At 46.4% G+C, this 12,676-nt stretch overlaps 64 non-coding genes and 4 pseudogenes across 64 annotated transcripts; all 68 read right to left on the bottom strand.

Moving 5' to 3' along the window:
• Positions 1–63: 63 nt before the first annotated feature.
• Positions 64–182, bottom strand: LOC125565363. The gene has a single exon (XR_007310377.1). It is a non-coding gene; the product is annotated as a 5S ribosomal RNA (ribosomal RNA).
• A 67-nt stretch (positions 183–249) lies between these two features.
• Positions 250–368, bottom strand: LOC125566512. The gene has a single exon (XR_007311521.1). It is a non-coding gene; the product is annotated as a 5S ribosomal RNA (ribosomal RNA).
• A 67-nt stretch (positions 369–435) lies between these two features.
• Positions 436–554, bottom strand: LOC125565146. The gene has a single exon (XR_007310163.1). It is a non-coding gene; the product is annotated as a 5S ribosomal RNA (ribosomal RNA).
• Positions 555–621: 67 nt separating this feature from the next.
• LOC125564881 lies at positions 622–740 on the bottom strand. Its single transcript, XR_007309899.1, has one exon. It is a non-coding gene; the product is annotated as a 5S ribosomal RNA (ribosomal RNA).
• A 67-nt stretch (positions 741–807) lies between these two features.
• Positions 808–926, bottom strand: LOC125563615. The gene has a single exon (XR_007308634.1). It is a non-coding gene; the product is annotated as a 5S ribosomal RNA (ribosomal RNA).
• A 67-nt stretch (positions 927–993) lies between these two features.
• Positions 994–1,112, bottom strand: LOC125565728. Its single transcript, XR_007310739.1, has one exon. It is a non-coding gene; the product is annotated as a 5S ribosomal RNA (ribosomal RNA).
• Positions 1,113–1,179: 67 nt separating this feature from the next.
• LOC125563774 lies at positions 1,180–1,298 on the bottom strand. The gene has a single exon (XR_007308794.1). It is a non-coding gene; the product is annotated as a 5S ribosomal RNA (ribosomal RNA).
• A 67-nt stretch (positions 1,299–1,365) lies between these two features.
• On the bottom strand, positions 1,366–1,484 carry LOC125564040. Its single transcript, XR_007309059.1, has one exon. It is a non-coding gene; the product is annotated as a 5S ribosomal RNA (ribosomal RNA).
• A 67-nt stretch (positions 1,485–1,551) lies between these two features.
• On the bottom strand, positions 1,552–1,670 carry LOC125565362. Its single transcript, XR_007310376.1, has one exon. It is a non-coding gene; the product is annotated as a 5S ribosomal RNA (ribosomal RNA).
• Positions 1,671–1,737: 67 nt separating this feature from the next.
• Positions 1,738–1,856, bottom strand: LOC125564010. The gene has a single exon (XR_007309029.1). It is a non-coding gene; the product is annotated as a 5S ribosomal RNA (ribosomal RNA).
• A 67-nt stretch (positions 1,857–1,923) lies between these two features.
• LOC125563264 lies at positions 1,924–2,042 on the bottom strand. Its single transcript, XR_007308283.1, has one exon. It is a non-coding gene; the product is annotated as a 5S ribosomal RNA (ribosomal RNA).
• Positions 2,043–2,109: 67 nt separating this feature from the next.
• On the bottom strand, positions 2,110–2,228 carry LOC125565086. Its single transcript, XR_007310104.1, has one exon. It is a non-coding gene; the product is annotated as a 5S ribosomal RNA (ribosomal RNA).
• A 67-nt stretch (positions 2,229–2,295) lies between these two features.
• Positions 2,296–2,414, bottom strand: LOC125563457. The gene has a single exon (XR_007308476.1). It is a non-coding gene; the product is annotated as a 5S ribosomal RNA (ribosomal RNA).
• Positions 2,415–2,481: 67 nt separating this feature from the next.
• Positions 2,482–2,600, bottom strand: LOC125563562. The gene has a single exon (XR_007308581.1). It is a non-coding gene; the product is annotated as a 5S ribosomal RNA (ribosomal RNA).
• Positions 2,601–2,667: 67 nt separating this feature from the next.
• Positions 2,668–2,786, bottom strand: LOC125566624 (annotated as a pseudogene).
• Positions 2,787–2,853: 67 nt separating this feature from the next.
• On the bottom strand, positions 2,854–2,972 carry LOC125566047. The gene has a single exon (XR_007311054.1). It is a non-coding gene; the product is annotated as a 5S ribosomal RNA (ribosomal RNA).
• Positions 2,973–3,039: 67 nt separating this feature from the next.
• On the bottom strand, positions 3,040–3,158 carry LOC125563773. The gene has a single exon (XR_007308793.1). It is a non-coding gene; the product is annotated as a 5S ribosomal RNA (ribosomal RNA).
• A 67-nt stretch (positions 3,159–3,225) lies between these two features.
• Positions 3,226–3,343, bottom strand: LOC125566308. Its single transcript, XR_007311315.1, has one exon. It is a non-coding gene; the product is annotated as a 5S ribosomal RNA (ribosomal RNA).
• Positions 3,344–3,410: 67 nt separating this feature from the next.
• LOC125566158 lies at positions 3,411–3,529 on the bottom strand. Its single transcript, XR_007311165.1, has one exon. It is a non-coding gene; the product is annotated as a 5S ribosomal RNA (ribosomal RNA).
• A 67-nt stretch (positions 3,530–3,596) lies between these two features.
• Positions 3,597–3,715, bottom strand: LOC125564194. Its single transcript, XR_007309214.1, has one exon. It is a non-coding gene; the product is annotated as a 5S ribosomal RNA (ribosomal RNA).
• A 67-nt stretch (positions 3,716–3,782) lies between these two features.
• LOC125563772 lies at positions 3,783–3,901 on the bottom strand. The gene has a single exon (XR_007308792.1). It is a non-coding gene; the product is annotated as a 5S ribosomal RNA (ribosomal RNA).
• A 67-nt stretch (positions 3,902–3,968) lies between these two features.
• Positions 3,969–4,087, bottom strand: LOC125563263. Its single transcript, XR_007308282.1, has one exon. It is a non-coding gene; the product is annotated as a 5S ribosomal RNA (ribosomal RNA).
• A 67-nt stretch (positions 4,088–4,154) lies between these two features.
• LOC125564871 lies at positions 4,155–4,273 on the bottom strand. The gene has a single exon (XR_007309889.1). It is a non-coding gene; the product is annotated as a 5S ribosomal RNA (ribosomal RNA).
• A 67-nt stretch (positions 4,274–4,340) lies between these two features.
• On the bottom strand, positions 4,341–4,459 carry LOC125563446. The gene has a single exon (XR_007308465.1). It is a non-coding gene; the product is annotated as a 5S ribosomal RNA (ribosomal RNA).
• A 67-nt stretch (positions 4,460–4,526) lies between these two features.
• LOC125563703 lies at positions 4,527–4,645 on the bottom strand. The gene has a single exon (XR_007308723.1). It is a non-coding gene; the product is annotated as a 5S ribosomal RNA (ribosomal RNA).
• A 67-nt stretch (positions 4,646–4,712) lies between these two features.
• On the bottom strand, positions 4,713–4,831 carry LOC125565288. Its single transcript, XR_007310303.1, has one exon. It is a non-coding gene; the product is annotated as a 5S ribosomal RNA (ribosomal RNA).
• Positions 4,832–4,898: 67 nt separating this feature from the next.
• On the bottom strand, positions 4,899–5,017 carry LOC125566892 (annotated as a pseudogene).
• Positions 5,018–5,084: 67 nt separating this feature from the next.
• On the bottom strand, positions 5,085–5,203 carry LOC125565390. The gene has a single exon (XR_007310403.1). It is a non-coding gene; the product is annotated as a 5S ribosomal RNA (ribosomal RNA).
• A 67-nt stretch (positions 5,204–5,270) lies between these two features.
• On the bottom strand, positions 5,271–5,389 carry LOC125566272. The gene has a single exon (XR_007311279.1). It is a non-coding gene; the product is annotated as a 5S ribosomal RNA (ribosomal RNA).
• Positions 5,390–5,456: 67 nt separating this feature from the next.
• Positions 5,457–5,575, bottom strand: LOC125563262. The gene has a single exon (XR_007308281.1). It is a non-coding gene; the product is annotated as a 5S ribosomal RNA (ribosomal RNA).
• A 67-nt stretch (positions 5,576–5,642) lies between these two features.
• Positions 5,643–5,761, bottom strand: LOC125566817 (annotated as a pseudogene).
• Positions 5,762–5,828: 67 nt separating this feature from the next.
• Positions 5,829–5,947, bottom strand: LOC125564517. Its single transcript, XR_007309536.1, has one exon. It is a non-coding gene; the product is annotated as a 5S ribosomal RNA (ribosomal RNA).
• A 67-nt stretch (positions 5,948–6,014) lies between these two features.
• On the bottom strand, positions 6,015–6,133 carry LOC125563435. The gene has a single exon (XR_007308454.1). It is a non-coding gene; the product is annotated as a 5S ribosomal RNA (ribosomal RNA).
• A 67-nt stretch (positions 6,134–6,200) lies between these two features.
• On the bottom strand, positions 6,201–6,319 carry LOC125563261. The gene has a single exon (XR_007308280.1). It is a non-coding gene; the product is annotated as a 5S ribosomal RNA (ribosomal RNA).
• A 67-nt stretch (positions 6,320–6,386) lies between these two features.
• Positions 6,387–6,505, bottom strand: LOC125566138. Its single transcript, XR_007311145.1, has one exon. It is a non-coding gene; the product is annotated as a 5S ribosomal RNA (ribosomal RNA).
• A 67-nt stretch (positions 6,506–6,572) lies between these two features.
• On the bottom strand, positions 6,573–6,691 carry LOC125563424. Its single transcript, XR_007308443.1, has one exon. It is a non-coding gene; the product is annotated as a 5S ribosomal RNA (ribosomal RNA).
• A 67-nt stretch (positions 6,692–6,758) lies between these two features.
• Positions 6,759–6,877, bottom strand: LOC125565270. The gene has a single exon (XR_007310285.1). It is a non-coding gene; the product is annotated as a 5S ribosomal RNA (ribosomal RNA).
• Positions 6,878–6,944: 67 nt separating this feature from the next.
• On the bottom strand, positions 6,945–7,063 carry LOC125565162. Its single transcript, XR_007310179.1, has one exon. It is a non-coding gene; the product is annotated as a 5S ribosomal RNA (ribosomal RNA).
• Positions 7,064–7,130: 67 nt separating this feature from the next.
• On the bottom strand, positions 7,131–7,249 carry LOC125566623 (annotated as a pseudogene).
• A 67-nt stretch (positions 7,250–7,316) lies between these two features.
• Positions 7,317–7,435, bottom strand: LOC125566163. The gene has a single exon (XR_007311170.1). It is a non-coding gene; the product is annotated as a 5S ribosomal RNA (ribosomal RNA).
• Positions 7,436–7,502: 67 nt separating this feature from the next.
• LOC125565074 lies at positions 7,503–7,621 on the bottom strand. Its single transcript, XR_007310092.1, has one exon. It is a non-coding gene; the product is annotated as a 5S ribosomal RNA (ribosomal RNA).
• A 67-nt stretch (positions 7,622–7,688) lies between these two features.
• LOC125563260 lies at positions 7,689–7,807 on the bottom strand. Its single transcript, XR_007308279.1, has one exon. It is a non-coding gene; the product is annotated as a 5S ribosomal RNA (ribosomal RNA).
• Positions 7,808–7,874: 67 nt separating this feature from the next.
• On the bottom strand, positions 7,875–7,993 carry LOC125565145. Its single transcript, XR_007310162.1, has one exon. It is a non-coding gene; the product is annotated as a 5S ribosomal RNA (ribosomal RNA).
• Positions 7,994–8,060: 67 nt separating this feature from the next.
• Positions 8,061–8,179, bottom strand: LOC125563566. Its single transcript, XR_007308585.1, has one exon. It is a non-coding gene; the product is annotated as a 5S ribosomal RNA (ribosomal RNA).
• A 67-nt stretch (positions 8,180–8,246) lies between these two features.
• On the bottom strand, positions 8,247–8,365 carry LOC125563259. The gene has a single exon (XR_007308278.1). It is a non-coding gene; the product is annotated as a 5S ribosomal RNA (ribosomal RNA).
• Positions 8,366–8,432: 67 nt separating this feature from the next.
• On the bottom strand, positions 8,433–8,551 carry LOC125565975. Its single transcript, XR_007310983.1, has one exon. It is a non-coding gene; the product is annotated as a 5S ribosomal RNA (ribosomal RNA).
• A 67-nt stretch (positions 8,552–8,618) lies between these two features.
• Positions 8,619–8,737, bottom strand: LOC125566540. The gene has a single exon (XR_007311549.1). It is a non-coding gene; the product is annotated as a 5S ribosomal RNA (ribosomal RNA).
• Positions 8,738–8,804: 67 nt separating this feature from the next.
• On the bottom strand, positions 8,805–8,923 carry LOC125566507. Its single transcript, XR_007311516.1, has one exon. It is a non-coding gene; the product is annotated as a 5S ribosomal RNA (ribosomal RNA).
• Positions 8,924–8,990: 67 nt separating this feature from the next.
• On the bottom strand, positions 8,991–9,109 carry LOC125563771. Its single transcript, XR_007308791.1, has one exon. It is a non-coding gene; the product is annotated as a 5S ribosomal RNA (ribosomal RNA).
• Positions 9,110–9,176: 67 nt separating this feature from the next.
• Positions 9,177–9,295, bottom strand: LOC125564686. The gene has a single exon (XR_007309705.1). It is a non-coding gene; the product is annotated as a 5S ribosomal RNA (ribosomal RNA).
• A 67-nt stretch (positions 9,296–9,362) lies between these two features.
• LOC125565144 lies at positions 9,363–9,481 on the bottom strand. The gene has a single exon (XR_007310161.1). It is a non-coding gene; the product is annotated as a 5S ribosomal RNA (ribosomal RNA).
• A 67-nt stretch (positions 9,482–9,548) lies between these two features.
• Positions 9,549–9,667, bottom strand: LOC125563770. The gene has a single exon (XR_007308790.1). It is a non-coding gene; the product is annotated as a 5S ribosomal RNA (ribosomal RNA).
• Positions 9,668–9,734: 67 nt separating this feature from the next.
• LOC125563506 lies at positions 9,735–9,853 on the bottom strand. Its single transcript, XR_007308525.1, has one exon. It is a non-coding gene; the product is annotated as a 5S ribosomal RNA (ribosomal RNA).
• Positions 9,854–9,920: 67 nt separating this feature from the next.
• Positions 9,921–10,039, bottom strand: LOC125565143. The gene has a single exon (XR_007310160.1). It is a non-coding gene; the product is annotated as a 5S ribosomal RNA (ribosomal RNA).
• Positions 10,040–10,106: 67 nt separating this feature from the next.
• Positions 10,107–10,225, bottom strand: LOC125563769. Its single transcript, XR_007308789.1, has one exon. It is a non-coding gene; the product is annotated as a 5S ribosomal RNA (ribosomal RNA).
• A 67-nt stretch (positions 10,226–10,292) lies between these two features.
• LOC125563258 lies at positions 10,293–10,411 on the bottom strand. Its single transcript, XR_007308277.1, has one exon. It is a non-coding gene; the product is annotated as a 5S ribosomal RNA (ribosomal RNA).
• Positions 10,412–10,478: 67 nt separating this feature from the next.
• LOC125565361 lies at positions 10,479–10,597 on the bottom strand. The gene has a single exon (XR_007310375.1). It is a non-coding gene; the product is annotated as a 5S ribosomal RNA (ribosomal RNA).
• A 67-nt stretch (positions 10,598–10,664) lies between these two features.
• On the bottom strand, positions 10,665–10,783 carry LOC125566405. The gene has a single exon (XR_007311412.1). It is a non-coding gene; the product is annotated as a 5S ribosomal RNA (ribosomal RNA).
• A 67-nt stretch (positions 10,784–10,850) lies between these two features.
• On the bottom strand, positions 10,851–10,969 carry LOC125565142. Its single transcript, XR_007310159.1, has one exon. It is a non-coding gene; the product is annotated as a 5S ribosomal RNA (ribosomal RNA).
• A 67-nt stretch (positions 10,970–11,036) lies between these two features.
• Positions 11,037–11,155, bottom strand: LOC125563768. The gene has a single exon (XR_007308788.1). It is a non-coding gene; the product is annotated as a 5S ribosomal RNA (ribosomal RNA).
• Positions 11,156–11,222: 67 nt separating this feature from the next.
• On the bottom strand, positions 11,223–11,341 carry LOC125563395. The gene has a single exon (XR_007308413.1). It is a non-coding gene; the product is annotated as a 5S ribosomal RNA (ribosomal RNA).
• Positions 11,342–11,408: 67 nt separating this feature from the next.
• Positions 11,409–11,527, bottom strand: LOC125565849. The gene has a single exon (XR_007310858.1). It is a non-coding gene; the product is annotated as a 5S ribosomal RNA (ribosomal RNA).
• A 67-nt stretch (positions 11,528–11,594) lies between these two features.
• On the bottom strand, positions 11,595–11,713 carry LOC125565888. Its single transcript, XR_007310897.1, has one exon. It is a non-coding gene; the product is annotated as a 5S ribosomal RNA (ribosomal RNA).
• Positions 11,714–11,780: 67 nt separating this feature from the next.
• LOC125566295 lies at positions 11,781–11,899 on the bottom strand. Its single transcript, XR_007311302.1, has one exon. It is a non-coding gene; the product is annotated as a 5S ribosomal RNA (ribosomal RNA).
• A 67-nt stretch (positions 11,900–11,966) lies between these two features.
• LOC125565141 lies at positions 11,967–12,085 on the bottom strand. The gene has a single exon (XR_007310158.1). It is a non-coding gene; the product is annotated as a 5S ribosomal RNA (ribosomal RNA).
• Positions 12,086–12,152: 67 nt separating this feature from the next.
• On the bottom strand, positions 12,153–12,271 carry LOC125563767. Its single transcript, XR_007308787.1, has one exon. It is a non-coding gene; the product is annotated as a 5S ribosomal RNA (ribosomal RNA).
• Positions 12,272–12,338: 67 nt separating this feature from the next.
• Positions 12,339–12,457, bottom strand: LOC125563283. Its single transcript, XR_007308302.1, has one exon. It is a non-coding gene; the product is annotated as a 5S ribosomal RNA (ribosomal RNA).
• A 67-nt stretch (positions 12,458–12,524) lies between these two features.
• Positions 12,525–12,643, bottom strand: LOC125565848. The gene has a single exon (XR_007310857.1). It is a non-coding gene; the product is annotated as a 5S ribosomal RNA (ribosomal RNA).
• Positions 12,644–12,676: the final 33 nt, after the last annotated feature.

Below are 12,676 nucleotides of genomic sequence, written 5' to 3'. Positions count from 1 at the left end.
GAACTGTGTAAGAAATAGATTTTATATAACAGTCCTGTGAGTACTTTGGTAACAAAAAGAAAATGCCCACAGCACACGGTATTCCGAAGCGGTCACCCATCCAAGTACTTACCGCGCCCTACTCAGCTTAACTTCGGTGATCGGACGAGAACCGGTGCTTTCTAAGTGGTATGGCCGTAGACGATAGAACTGTGTAAGATCTATCTATTATATAACAGTCCTGTGAGTACTTCGATGACAAAAAGGAAATGCCTACAGCACACGGTATTCCCAGGCGGTCACCCATCCAAGTACTAACCACGCCCTACTGAGCTTAACTTCGGTGATCGGACGAGAACCGGTGCTTTCTCAGTGGTATGGCCGTAGACGACAGAACTGTGTAAGAAATAGATTTTATATAACAGTCCTGTGAGTACTTTGGTAACGAAAAGGAAATGCCTACAGCACACGGTATTCCGAAGCGGTCACCCATCCAAGTACTTACCGCGCCCTACTAAGCTTAACTTCGGTGATCGGACGAGAACCGGTGCTTTCTAAGTGGTATGGCCGTAGACGATAGAACTGTGTAAGATCTATCTATTATATAACAGTCCTGTGAGTACTTCGATGACAAAAAGGAAATGCCTACAGCACACGGTATTCCCAGGCGGTCACCTATCCAAGTACTAACCGCGCCCTACTGAGCTTAACTTCGGTGATCGGACGAGAACCGGTGCTTTCTCAGTGGTATGGTCGTAGACGACAGAACTGTTTAAGATCTATCTATTATATAACAGTCCTGTGAGTACCTCGATAACAAAAAGGAAATGCCTACAGCACACGGTATTCCCAGGCGGTCACCCATCCAAGTACTAACCGTGCCCTACTGAGCTTAACTTCGGTGATCGGACGAGAACCGGTGCTTTCTCAGTGGTATGGCCGTAGACGACAGAACTGTGTAAGAAATAGATTTTATATAACAGTCCTGTGAGTACTTTGGTAACAAAAAGAAAATGCCTACAGCACACGGTATTCCGAAGCGGTCACCCATCCAAGTACTTACCGCGCCCTACTAAACTTAACTTCGGTGATCGGATGAGAACCGGTGCTTTCTAAGTGGTATGGCCGTAGACGATAGAACTGTGTAAAATCTATCTATTATATAACAGTCCTGTGAGTACTTCGATGACAAAAAGGAAATGCCTACAGCACACGGTATTCCCAGGCGGTCACCCATCCAAGTACTAACCGCGCCCTACTGAGCTTAACTTCGGTGATCGGACGAGAACCGGTGCTTTCTCAGTGGTATGGTCGTAGACGACAGAACTGTTTAAGATCTATCTATTATATAACAGTCCTGTGAGTACCTCGATAACAAAAAGGAAATGCCTACAGCACACGGTATTCCCAGGCGGTCATCCATCCAAGTACTAACCGTGCCCTACTGAGCTTAACTACGGTGATCGGACGAGAACCGGTGCTTTCTCAGTGGTATGGCCGTAGACGACAGAACTGTGTAAGAAATAGATTTTATATAACAGTCCTGTGAGTACTTTGGTAACAAAAAGAAAATGCCCACAGCACACGGTATTCCGAAGCGGTCACCCATCCAAGTACTTACCGCGCCCTACTCAGCTTAACTTCGGTGATCGGACGAGAACCGGTGCTTTCTAAGTGGTATGGCCGTAGACGATAGAACTGTGTAAGATCTATCTATTATATAACAGTCCTGTGAGTACTTCGATGACAAAAAGGAAATGCCTACAGCACACGGTATTCCCAGGCGGTCACCCATCCAAGTACTATCCGCGCCCTACTGAGCTTAACTTCGGTGATCGGACGAGAACCGGTGCTTTCTCAGTGGTATGGTCGTAGACGAAAGAACTGTTTAAGATCTATCTATTATATAACAGTCCTGTGAGTACCTCGATAACAAAAAGGAAATGCCTACAGCACACGGTATTCCCAGGCGGTCACCCATCCAAGTACTAACCGTGCCCTACTGAGCTTAACTACGGTGATCGGACGAGAACCGGTGCTTTCTCAGTGGTATGGCCGTAGACGACAGAACTGTGTAAGAAATAGATTTTATATAACAGTCCTGTGAGTACTTTGGTAACAAAAAGGAAATGTCTACAGCACACGGTATTCCGAAGCGGTCACCCATCCAAGTACTTACCGCGCCCTACTGAGCTTAACTTCGGTGATCGGACGAGAACCGGTGCTTTCTAAGTGGTATGGCCGTAGACGATAGAACTGTGTGAGATCTATCTATTATTTAACAGTCCTATGAGTACTTCGATGACAAAAAGGAAATGCCTACAGCACACGGTATTCCCAGGCGGTCACCCATCCAAGTACTAACCGCGCCCTACTGAGCTTAACTTCGGTGATCGGACGAGAACCGGTGCTTTCTCAGTGGTATGGCCGTAGACGACAGAACTGTGTAAGAAATATATATTATATAACAGTCCTGTGAGTACTTCGATGACAAAAAGGAATTGCCTACAGCACACGGTATTCCCAGGCGGTCACCCATCCAAGTACTAACCGCGCCCTACTGAGCTTAACTTCGGTGATCCGACGAGAACCGGTGCTTTCTCAGTGGTATGGCCGTAGACGATAGAACTGTTTAAGATCTATCTATTATATAACAGTCCTGTGAGTACCTCGATAACAAAAAGGAAATGCCTACAGCACACGGTATTCCCAGGCGGTCACCCGTCCAAGTACTAACCGTGCCCTACTGACTTTAAGTTCTGTGATCGGACGAGAACTGGTGCTTTCTCAGTGGTATGGCCGTAAACGATAGAACTGTGTAACATCTATCTATTATATAACAGTCCTGTCAGTACCTCGATAACAAAAAGGAAATGCTTACAGCACACGGTATTCCGAAGCGGTCACCCATCCAAGTACTTACCGCGCCCTACTGAGCTTAACTTCGGTGATCGGACGAGAACCGGTGCTTTCTAAGTGGTATGGCCGTAGACGATAGAACTGTGTAAGATCTATCTATTATATAACAGTCCTGTGAGTACTTCGATGACAAAAAGGAAATGCCTACAGCACACGGTATTCCCAGGCGGTCACCCATCCAAGTACTAACCGCGCCCTACTGAGCTTAACTTCGGTGATCGGACGAGAACCGGTGCTTTCTCAGTGGTATGGTCGTAGACGACAGAACTGTTTAAGATCTATCTATTATATAACAGTCCTGTGAGTACCTCGATAACAAAAAGGAAATGCCTACAGCACACGGTATCCCAGGCGGTCACCCATCCAACTACTAACCGTGCCCTACTGAGCTTAACTACGGTGATCGGACTAGAACCGGTGCTTTCTCAGTGGTATGGCCGTAGACGACAGAACTGTGTAAGAAATAGATTTTATATAACAGTCCTGTGAGTACTTTGGTAACTAAAAGGAAATGCCTACAGCACACGGTATTCCGAAGCGGTCACCCATCCAAGTACTTACCGCGCCCTACTGAGCTTAACTTCGGTGATCGGACGAGAACCGTTGCTTTCTAAGTGGTATGGCTGTAGACGATAGAACTGTGTAAGATCTATCTATTATATAACAGTCCTGTGAGTACTTCGATGACAAAAAGGAAATGCCTACAGCACACGGTATTCCCAGGCGGTCACCCATCCAAGTACTAACCGCGCCCTAATGAGCTTAACTTCGGTGATCGGACGAGAACCGGTGCTTTCTCAGTGGTATGGCCGTAGACGACAGAACTGTGTAAGAAATATATATTATATAACAGTCCTGTGAGTACTTCGATGACAAAAAGGAAATGCCTACAGCACACGGTATTCCCAGGCGGTCACCCATCCAAGTACTAACCGCGCCCTACTGAGCTTAACTTCGGTGATCGGACGAGAACCGGTGCTTTCTCAGTGGTATGGTCGTAGACGAAAGAACTGTTTAAGATCTATCTATTATATAACAGTCCTGTGAGTTCCTCGATAACAAAAAGGAAATGCCTACAGCACACGGTATTCCCAGGCGGTCACCCATCCAAGTACTAACCGTGCCCTACTGAGCTTAACTACGGTGATCGGACGAGAACCGGTGCTTTCTCAGTGGTATGGCCGTAGACGACAGAACTGTGTAAGAAATAGATTTTATATAACAGTCCTGTGAGTACTTTGGTAACAAAAAGGAAATGTCTACAGCACAAGGTATTCCGAAGCGGTCACCCATCCAAGTACTTACCGCGCCCTACTGAGCTTAACTTCGGTGATCGGACGAGAACCGGTGCTTTCTAAGTGGTATGGCCGTAGACGATAGAACTGTGTGAGATCTATCTATTATTTAACAGTCCTGTGAGTACTTCGATGACAAAAAGGAAATGCCTACAGCACACGGTATTCCCAGGCGGTCACCCATCCAAGTACTAACCGCGCCCTACTGAGCTTAACTTCGGTGATCGGACGAGAACCGGTGCTTTCTCAGTGGTATGGCCGTAGACGACAGAACTGTGTAAGAAATATATATTATATAACAGTCCTGTGAGTACTTCGATGACAAAAAGGAAATGCCTACAGCACACGGTATTCCCAGGCGGTCACCCATCCAAGTACTAACCGCGCCCTACTGAGCTTAACTTCGGTGATCGGACGAGAACTGGTGCTTTCTCAGTGGTATGGCCGTAGACGATAGAACTGTGTAAGATCTATCTATTATATAACAGTCCTGTTAGTACTTCGAAAACAAAAAGGAAATGCCTACAGCACACGGTATTCTAAGTCGGTCACCCATCCAAGTACTAACCGCGCCCTACTGAGCTTAACTTCAGTGATCGGACGAGAACCGGTGCTTTCTCAGTGGTATGGCCGTAGACGATAGAACTGTTTAAGATCTATCTATTATATAACAGTCCTGTGAGTACCTCGATAACAAAAAGGAAATGCCTACAGCACACGGTATTCCCAGGCGGTCACCCGTCCAAGTACTAACCGTGCCCTACTGACTTTAAGTTCTGTGATCGGACGAGAACTTGTGCTTTCTCAGTGGTATGGCCGTAAACGATAGAACTGTGTAACATCTATCTATTATATAACAGTCCTGTCAGTACCTCGATAACAAAAAGGAAATGCCTACAGCACACGGTATTCCGAAGCGGTCACCCATCCAAGTACTTACCGCGCCCTACTGAGCTTAACTTCGGTGATCGGACGAGAACCGGTGCTTTCTAAGTGGTATGGCCGTAGACGATAGAACTGTGTAAGATCTATCTATTATATAACAGTCCTGTGAGTACTTCGATGACAAAAAGGAAATGCCTACAGCACACGGTATTCCCAGGCGGTCACCCATCCAAGTACTAACCGCGCCGTACTGAGCTTAAATTCGGTGATCGGACGAGAACCGGTGCTTTCTCAGTGGTATGGTCGTAGACGACAGAACTGTTTAAGATCTATCTATTATATAACAGTCCTGTGAGTACCTCGATAACAAAAAGGAAATGCCTACAGCACACGGTATTCCCAGGCGGTCACCCATCCAAGTACTAACCGTGCCCTACTGAGCTTAACTACGGTGATCGGACGAGAACCGGTGCTTTCTCAGTGGTATGGCCGTAGACGACAGAACTGTGTAAGAAATAGATTTTATATAACAGTCCTGTGAGTACTTTGGTAACTAAAAGGAAATGCGTACAGCACACGGTATTCCGAAGCGGTCACACATCCAAGTACTTACCGCGCCCTACTGAGCTTAACTTCGGTGATCGGACGAGAACCGTTGCTTTCTAAGTGGTATGGCCGTAGACGATAGAACTGTGTAAGATCTATCTATTATATAACAGTCCTGTGAGTACTTCGATGACAAAAAGGAAATGCCTACAGCACACGGTATTCCCAGGCGGTCACCCATCCAAGTACTAACCGCGCCCTACTGAGCTTAACTTCGGTGATCGGACGAGAACCGGTGCTTTCTCAGTGGTATGGCCTTAGACGACAGAACTGTGTAAGAAATATATATTATATAACAGTCCTGTGAGTACTTCGATGACAAAAAGGAAATGCCTACAGCACACGGTATTCCCAGGCGGTCACCCATCCAAGTACTAACCGCGCCCTACTGAGCTTAACTTCGGTGATCGGACGAGAACCGGTGCTTTCTCAGTGGTATGGCCGTAGACGATAGAACTGTGTAAGATCTATCTATTATATAACAGTCATGTTAGTACTTCGATGACAAAAAGGAAATGCCTACAGCACACGGTATTCCCAGGCGGTCACCCATCCAAGTACTAACCGTGCCCTACTGAGCTTAACTACGGTGATCGGACGAGAACCGGTGCTTTCTCAGTGGTATGGCCGTAGACGACAGAACTGTGTAAGAAATATATATTATATAACAGTCCTGTGAGTACTTCGATGACAAAAAGGAATTGCCTACAGCACACGGTATTCCCAGGCGGTCACCCATCCAAGTACTAACAGCGCCCTACTGAGCTTAACTTCGGTGATCGGACGAGAACCGTTGCTTTCTAAGTGGTATGGCCGTAGACGATAGAACTGTGTAAGATCTATCTATTATATAACAGTCCTGTGAGTACTTCGATGACAAAAAGGAAATGCCTACAGCACACGGTATTCCCAGGCGGTCACCCATCCAAGTACTAACCGCGCCCTACTGAGCTTAACTTCGGTGATCGGACGAGAACCGGTGCTTTCTCAGTGGTATGGCCGTAGACGACAGAACTGTGTAAGAAATATATATTATATAACAGTCCTGTGAGTACTTCGATGACAAAAAGGAAATGCCTACAGCACACGGTATTCCCAGGCGGTCACCTATCCAAGTACTAACCGCGCCCTACTGAGCTTAACTTCGGTGATCGGACGAGAACAGGTGCTTTCTCAGTGGTATGGCCGTAGACGATAGAACTGTGTAAGATCTATCTATTATATAACAGTCATGTTAGTACTTCGAAAACAAAAAGTAAATGCCTACAGCACACGGTATTCCCAGGCGGTCACCCGTCCAAGTACTAACAGCGCCCTACTGAGCTTAACTTCGGTGATCGGACGAGAACCGGTGCTTTCTCAGTGGTATGGCCGTAGACGATAGAACTGTTTAAGATCTATCTATTATATAACAGTCCTGTGAGTACATCGATAACAAAAAGGAAATGCCTACAGCACACGGTATTCCCAGGCGGTCACCCGTCCAAGTACTAACCGTGCCCTACTGACTTTAAGTTCTGTGATCGGACGAGAACTGGTGCTTTCTCAGTGGTATGGCCGTAAACGATAGAACTGTGTAACATCTATCTATTATATAACAGTCCTGTCAGTACCTCGATAACAAAAAGGAAATGCCTACAGCACACGGTATTCCGAAGCGGTCACCCATCCAAGTACTTACCGCGCCCTAATGAGCTTAACTTCGGTGATCGGACGAGAACCGGTGCTTTCTAAGTGGTATGGCCGTAGACGATAGAACTGTGTAAGATCTATCTATTATCTAACAGTCCTGTGAGTACTTCGATGACAAAAAGGAAATGCCTACAGCACACGGTATTCCCAGGCGGTCACCCATCCAAGTACTAACCGCGCCCTACTGAGCTTAACTTCGGTGATCGGACGCAAACCGGTGCTTTCTCAGTGGTATGGTCGTAGACGACAGAACTGTTTAAGATCTATCTATTATATAACAGTCCTGTGAGTACCTCGATAACAAAAAGGAAATGCCTACAGCACACGGTATTCCCAGGCGGTCACCCATCCAAGTACTAACCGTGCCCTACTGAGCTTAACTACGGTGATCGGACGAGAACCGGTGCTTTCTCAGTGGTATGGCCGTAGACGACAGAACTGTGTAAGAAATAGATTTTATATAACAGTCCTGTGAGTACTTTGGTAACAAAAAGGAAATGCCTACAGCACACGGTATTCCGAAGCGGTCACCCATCCAAGTACTTACCGCGCCCTACTAAGCTTAACTTCGGTGATCGGACGAGAACCGGTGCTTTCTAAGTGGTATGGCCGTAGACGATAGAACTGTGTAAGATCTATCTATTATATAACAGTCCTGTGAGTACTTCGATGACAAAAAGGAAATGTCTACAGCACACGGTATTCCCAGGCGGTCACCCATCCAAGTACTAACCGCGCCCTACTGAGCTTAACTTCGGTGATCGGACGAGAACCGGTGCTTTCTCAGTGGTATGGTCGTAGACGAAAGAACTGTTTAAGATCTATCTATTATATAACAGTCCTGTGAGTTCCTCGATAACAAAAAGGAAATGCCTACAGCACACGGTATTCCCAGGCGGTCACCCATCCAAGTACTAACCGTGCCCTACTGAGCTTAACTACGGTGATCGGACGAGAACCGGTGCTTTCTCAGTGGTATGGCCGTAGACGACAGAACTGTGTAAGAAATAGATTTTATATAACAGTCCTGTGAGTACTTTGGTAACAAAAAGGAAATGTCTACAGCACAAGGTATTCCGAAGCGGTCACTCATCCAAGTACTTACCGCGCCCTACTGAGCTTAACTTCGGTGATCGGACGAGAACCGGTGCTTTCTAAGTGGTATGGCCGTAGACGATAGAACTGTGTGAGATCTATCTATTATTTAACAGTCCTGTGAGTACTTCGATGACAAAAAGGAAATGCCTACAGCACACGGTATTCCCAGGCGGTCACCCATCCAAGTACTAACCGCGCCCTACTGACTTTAAGTTCTGTGATCGGACGAGAACTGGTGCTTTCTCAGTGGTATGGCCGTAAACGATAGAACTGTGTAACATCTATCTATTATATAACAGTCCTGTCAGTACCTCGATAACAAAAAGGAAATTCCTACAGCACACGGTATTCCGAAGCGGTCACCCATCCAAGTACTTACCGCGCCCTAATGAGCTTAACTTCGGTGATCGGACGAGAACCGGTGCTTTCTAAGTGGTATGGCCGTAGACGATAGAACTGTGTAAGATCTATCTATTATCTAACAGTCCTGTGAGTACTTTGATGACAAAAAGGAAATGCCTACAGCACACGGTATTCCCAGGCGGTCACCCATCCAAGTACTAACCGCGCCCTACTGAGCTTAACTTCGGTGATCGGACGAGAACCGGTGCTTTCTCAGTGGTATGGTCGTAGACGACAGAACTGTTTAAGATCTATCTATTATATAACAGTCCTGTGAGTACCTCGATAACAAAAAGGAAATGCCTACAGCACACGGTATTCCCAGGCGGTCACCTATCCAACTACTAACCGTGCCCTACTGAGCTTAACTTCGGTGATCGGACGAGAACCGGTGCTTTCTCAGTGGTATGGCCGTAGACGACAGAACTGTGTAAGAAATAGATTTTATATAACAGTCCTGTGAGTACTTTGGTAACAAAAAGGAAATGCCTACAGCACACGGTATTCCGAAGCGGTCACCCATCCAAGTACTTACCGCGCCCTACTAAGCTTAACTTCGGTGATCGGACGAGAACCGGTGCTTTCTAAGTGGTATGGCCGTAGACGATAGAACTGTGTAAGATCTATCTATTATATAACAGTCCTGTGAGTACTTCGATGACAAAAAGGAAATGCCTACAGCACACGGTATTCCCAGGCGGTCACCCATCCAAGTACTAACCGCGCCCTACTGAGCTTAACTTCGGTGATCGGACGAGAACCGGTGCTTTCTCAGTGGTATGGTCGTAGACGACAGAACTGTTTAAGATCTATCTATTATATAACAGTCCTGTGAGTACCTCGATAACAAAAAGGAAATGCCTACAGCACACGGTATTCCCAGGCGGTCACCCATCCAAGTACTAACCGTGCCCTACTGAGCTTAACTTCGGTGATCGGACGAGAACCGGTGCTTTCTCAGTGGTATGGCCGTAGACGACAGAACTGTGTAAGAAATAGATTTTATATAACAGTCCTGTGAGTACTTTGGTAACAAAAAGGAAATGCCTACAGCACACGGTATTCCGAAGCGGTCACCCATCCAAGTACTTACCGCGCCCTACTAAGCTTAACTTCGGTGATCGGACGAGAACCGGTGCTTTCTAAGTGGTATGGCCGTAGACGATAGAACTGTGTAAAATCTATCTATTATATAACAGTCCTGTGAGTACTTCGATGACAAAAAGGAAATGCCTACAGCACACGGTATTCCCAGGCGGTCACCCATCCAAGTACTAACCGCGCCCTACTGAGCTTAACTTCGGTGATCGGACGAGAACCGGTGCTTTCTCAGTGGTATGGTCGTAGACGACAGAACTGTTTAAGATCTATCTATTATATAACAGTCCTGTGAGTACCTCGATAACAAAAAGGAAATGCCTACAGCACACGGTATTCCCAGGCGGTCACCCATCCAAGTACTAACCGTGCCCTACTGAGCTTAACTACGGTGATCGGACGAGAACCGGTGCTTTCTCAGTGGTATGGCCGTAGACGACAGAACTGTGTAAGAAATAGATTTTATATAACAGTCCTGTGAGTACTTTGGTAACAAAAAGAAAATGCCCACAGCACACGGTATTCCGAAGCGGTCACCCATCCAAGTACTTACCGCGCCCTACTCAGCTTAACTTCGGTGATCGGACGAGAACCGGTGCTTTCTAAGTGGTATGGCCGTAGACGATAGAACTGTGTAAGATCTATCTATTATATAACAGTCCTGTGGGTACTTCGATGACAAAAAGGAAATGCCTACAGCACACGGTATTCCCAGGCGGTCACCCATCCAAGTACTAACCACGCCCTACTGAGCTTAACTTCGGTGATCGGACGAGAACCGGTGCTTTCTCAGTGGTATGGCCGTAGACGACAGAACTGTGTAAGAAATAGATTTTATATAACAGTCCTGTGAGTACTTTGGTAACAAAAAGGAAATGCCTACAGCACACGGTATTCCGAAGCGGTCACCCATCCAAGTACTTACCGCGCCCTACTAAGCTTAACTTCGGTGATCGGACGAGAACCGGTGCTTTCTAAGTGGTATGGCCGTAGACGATAGAACTGTGTAAGATCTATCTATTATATAACAGTCCTGTGAGTACTTCGATGACAAAAAGGAAATGCCTACAGCACACGGTATTCCCAGGCGGTCACCCATCCAAGTACTAACCGCGCCCTACTGAGCTTAACTTCGGTGATCGGACGAGAACCGGTGCTTTCTCAGTGGTATGGTCGTAGACGACAGAACTGTTTAAGATCTATCTATTATATAACAGTCCTGTGAGTACCTCGATAACAAAAAGGAAATGCCTACAGCACACGGTATTCCCAGGCGGTCACCCATCCAAGTACTAACCGTGCCCTACTGAGCTTAACTTCGGTGATCGGACGAGAACCGGTGCTTTCTCAGTGGTATGGCCGTAGACGACAGAACTGTGTAAGAAATAGATTTTATATAACAGTCCTGTGAGTACTTTGGTAACAAAAAGAAAATGCCTACAGCACACGGTATTCCGAAGCGGTCACCCATCCAAGTACTTACCGCGCCCTACTAAACTTAACTTCGGTGATCGGACGAGAACCGGTGCTTTCTAAGTGGTATGGCCGTAGACGATAGAACTGTGTAAAATCTATCTATTATATAACAGTCCTGTGAGTACTTTGGTAACAAAAAGAAAATGCCCACAACACACGGTATTCCGAAGCGGTCACCCATCCAAGTACTTACCGCGCCCTACTCAGCTTAACTTCGGTGATCGGACGAGAACCGGTGCTTTCTAAGTGGTATGGCCGTAGACGATAGAACTGTGTAAGATCTATCTATTATATAACAGTCCTGTGGGTACTTCGATGACAAAAAGGAAATGCCTACAGCACACGGTATTCCCAGGCGGTCACCCATCCAAGTACTAACCACGCCCTACTGAGCTTAACTTCGGTGATCGGACGAGAACCGGTGCTTTCTCAGTGGTATGGCCGTAGACGACAGAACTGTGTAAGAAATAGATTTTATATAACAGTCCTGTGAGTACTTTGGTAACAAAAAGGAAATGCCTACAGCACACGGTATTCCGAAGCGGTCACCCATCCAAGTACTTACCGCGCCCTACTAAGCTTAACTTCGGTGATCGGACGAGAACCGGTGCTTTCTAAGTGGTATGGCCGTAGACGATAGAACTGTGTAAGATCTATCTATTATATAACAGTCCTGTGAGTACTTCGATGACAAAAAGGAAATGCCTACAGCACACGGTATTCCCAGGCGGTCACCCATCCAAGTACTAACCGCGCCCTACTGAGCTTAACTTCGGTGATCGGACGAGAACCGGTGCTTTCTCAGTGGTATGGTCGTAGACGACAGAACTGTTTAAGATCTATCTATTATATAACAGTCCTGTGAGTACCTCGATAACAAAAAGGAAATGCCTACAGCACACGGTATTCCCAGGCGGTCACCCATCCAAGTACTAACCGTGCCCTACTGAGCTTAACTTCGGTGATCGGACGAGAACCGGTGCTTTCTCAGTGGTATGGCCGTAGACGACAGAACTGTGTAAGAAATAGATTTTATATAACAGTCCTGTGAGTACTTTGGTAACAAAAAGAAAATGCCTACAGCACACGGTATTCCGAAGCGGTCACCCATCCAAGTACTTACCGCGCCCTACTAAACTTAACTTCGGTGATCGGACGAGAACCGGTGCTTTCTAAGTGGTATGGCCGTAGACGATAGAACTGTGTAAAATCTATCTATTATATAA

The sequence above is a fragment of the Nematostella vectensis genome, chromosome 5 (genome assembly GCF_932526225.1).
Source record: "Nematostella vectensis chromosome 5, jaNemVect1.1, whole genome shotgun sequence".
Lineage (NCBI taxonomy): Eukaryota > Metazoa > Cnidaria > Anthozoa > Actiniaria > Edwardsiidae > Nematostella > Nematostella vectensis.
Note: the sequence above shows the minus strand (reverse complement) of the source record. Positions and strands in the feature narration are given on the sequence as shown.